Source organism: Antrostomus carolinensis, unplaced genomic scaffold (genome assembly GCF_000700745.2).
Source record: "Antrostomus carolinensis isolate BGI_N321 unplaced genomic scaffold, ASM70074v2 Scaffold36719, whole genome shotgun sequence".
Lineage (NCBI taxonomy): Eukaryota > Metazoa > Chordata > Aves > Caprimulgiformes > Caprimulgidae > Antrostomus > Antrostomus carolinensis.
The window spans coordinates 757-3,828 of record NW_010337057.1 but is presented as its reverse complement, the minus strand read 5'-3'; the positions used below and the strand labels follow the sequence as shown (position 1 = coordinate 3,828).

The window sequence follows — 3,072 nt, the reverse complement described above, 5'->3', positions numbered from 1 at the left end:
ACACTTGTATTAGGCACTTAGTGTAGGAAAACATTAATGGATTAGGGGCAGTTTGTACTGAGGACCTGAGCCTTAAAATTTACGTGTTTGGGGGGTTTTCTATGCCTGAACTCATTTACTAACTCTTCAGATCATCTCTTCAGATCAGTTAGGTCCTGCAGACACAATTACATATTCATCCATTAGCATTTGGTACATTTTTGGATCATGTTTTTCTGTTTAGTTTCACCTGGAGAGAATCCAGTTTGCATTCCCTGAAGCAAAAGCATGACAAACAGGGATAATCAGATAAATTTAAAGAAAACAAACAAAGAAACAAGAAAAAAAAACCCCAAACAAGCCATCACTCCTAGCCTGAACCAAAACAATAATATGGACCCACCCTAGGGTCCCCAAAAAAGCAGTTATGCAAATACATCACCTAACCCAACATGTGCAGCTACTTATAATCAAAAACACATGCTGATGAGCCATTGCTGTGTATTTTTACAAATTATTTGAGTAATATATGCTAATTTTATATAATTTCTAAAACAAGAATATAATCATTAAAGTCTTGCCAGTTAACCTTGTGCATTTCCTTATGTCCATCCATACGCTTTGACAATGCCTTCTCAAATGCTGCTTCGACGACAATTTAAATTATAGTAAGATTAATAAAATCCTTAAAAAAGAAGGAAAAAAAGAACAAACCACCCACAAAGACACACAAACTTGTCACATTCAGATTCTGGTAAAAATATTAAAATTTAATAATACCTTTTAAACATACAATTATGTTAAGGAAAGAGTAAAGGCATTCAAACAAATGGATATAGATCTTAAATTATATTTACAAGTTCTAAACTGAAAGTTGACTATAAAGTCACAAATGCTTTAAACATTTAGCAGAATATAGTGTAAATTCTAATATAAATTAGATATTAACTTCATCTGTTATTTTCTCCAGTGATAACAGTCTAATCTTTACATACTATATACATTAAAATACTAAAAAGTTATAAAATTTTATTTCTGTTACTATGCAAAGAAATGGAAAATACATCGGATCTGTCTTACTGTACAGTATCCAAATTGAACTGTCTATAGCGTTCTCTGCAAAAATAAATGGCACTTTCACGTGCAACAAGGCATAAAGTACAAGTCTGTCCATTAGCAGTATGCCATCTGAGTGCAAAGTAAAATAAAGCGCAAATGTCATTCAACCATCGAGTTGAAAAACAAAAGTAAACTGTGGAAAGAGATTCTGACAAACTTTCCGATTCAGAAACAATAATGAAAAGCATGTAAATTGATTTCCATACAGATCTGTCATTTTAAAAAATGACAGCATACTGAGAAGTTTGTTGTGATGGCATCAAAGTTACTTTGACAACATAATGGAGGAAAAGCTGAGGATCCTGTACGAATTCTGAAACCCAGCCCAGCCAAGGGGTTGCGGTATCTCCGCCGCTTTTCTATTGACAGTTTCCAAAATTACTTCTGCTGCTCTGAATTGCACATCAGTACTCAGATGAGTTTTCTAGACTTCATTATGCCATTGTGTAACCATAGCTTCCACAGTGCAATGCCACAAGAAGCCTGTCCTTAAGGATTTCTTTACTTGGGTATTCAGGTAACTTGAGCATGTTGATACTGAGAAGAAAAAGAAGGAAAAAAAAAAAAAAAAGACACATCACAGTTCAGCAAGAAACCCAACAGTAAAGATTTCTGAGGGAAAACACATTCATGGAAGAAAACAAACCCGTGCTGCATTACAGTACCACTGACCATTCAAATATATTGCAGGAAATTAAGTTTTTTTCACTTCAGTAAATTGTAATACAATAATTTAAGTTCAATATTCCCTTATTAATCCCACTGCCTTTAGTAAAGCAAAATGAAGTAGTAAACAATGAGCAAACATAATGTAACGTCATCAGGGTTAAAACTCACCATTTTCACGTTGGATAGAGAATACTCCACAATTTTACTTTTATAAAATACTCCACAATTTTTATACTCCACTGATTTTTAACTTTTTTGCCTTTTAATGAAACGGTCAGGAAAGCTATACTTTTGACTGCGACTGACATGAAAAAGCCCTGTTTTTAAGATATTTCAATGAGACCAGTTAACATACCATGTGCTTGATGTTGGTAAAAGATTTGCAGTGTACGGCACAGCAGCAATTGTAAAATTTTGCAATCCACTGCCACCCATTATATGGGCAAAGCCACCATGAGGCACCCTGGAACTGAGGAAATTCACAGAAATTAGACCATTACAAGAATGTTATAAGCCAAAAAAATATAATCTCTACACTGCAAATATCTCTTACTGCTAGTAATTAGACAGTTACTAATACTTTTATCAAGGTTCCCCTTTTCTTACCTATTTCTTACACAAGAATTCTCACTGTCGAAATGCTTTTAATTACAATGTTGAATAATGTGTTTGTCCATTTACATTAGGCATCAAATTATTTGAATGATACTTAAGAGAATTCTGCTTACAAAGAAGACCCGTTTATATAACCAGTTTTTATAACAGAACATTATCCAGTTTAGGTAAACACCTATGGTTATTTATAGTTGAGAAACACTGCACCATAAAGTTTATTCTCCAACTACTATGCGTGAGACTACTGACCAAAGTGTTCTTCGCATGTCTTTTCATTTACTACTTCAGATGAAATATTTCTAGTAACTAATAAAACCATTACATTGGTCACACTATCACAGCATGACAACCTATGTCAAAAACAGAACACAGTAAAGAAAAAAAAAAAATCACTAGCATCTTCAGGAATGCATTCTCACTTAATCATATTACTCAGTATTTTTCTTTTATTATTCAAACATTACTCAAGGTGTAAATGGACAATAGCCCCGAGTCTTCAGAGTCCCTCCCTGTAATTTTAAACTAACAGAGAGAAATAGAATGAAATTCAGCTATTTTTATAACGTCAACTTAAGTTAGCATGCATTACAAAGTCACATGTTAGCACAGTCCCCACAACAACAGCAACCAAAAAAAACTACAAATGAAAGGATGGGGACTAAAGAAATGAAACGTGAGCCAGCAACGTAT

General features: G+C 33.7%; 1 long non-coding RNA gene across 1 annotated transcript; it reads right to left on the bottom strand.

Moving 5' to 3' along the window:
* Nucleotides 1–731: 731 nt before the first annotated feature.
* On the bottom strand, nt 732–2,239 carry LOC104530490 (uncharacterized). The gene is made up of 2 exons (XR_728067.1): nt 2,123–2,239; nt 732–1,635 (listed from the first exon to the last, which is right to left on the bottom strand). It is a non-coding gene; the product is annotated as an uncharacterized LOC104530490 (long non-coding RNA).
* Nucleotides 2,240–3,072: the final 833 nt, after the last annotated feature.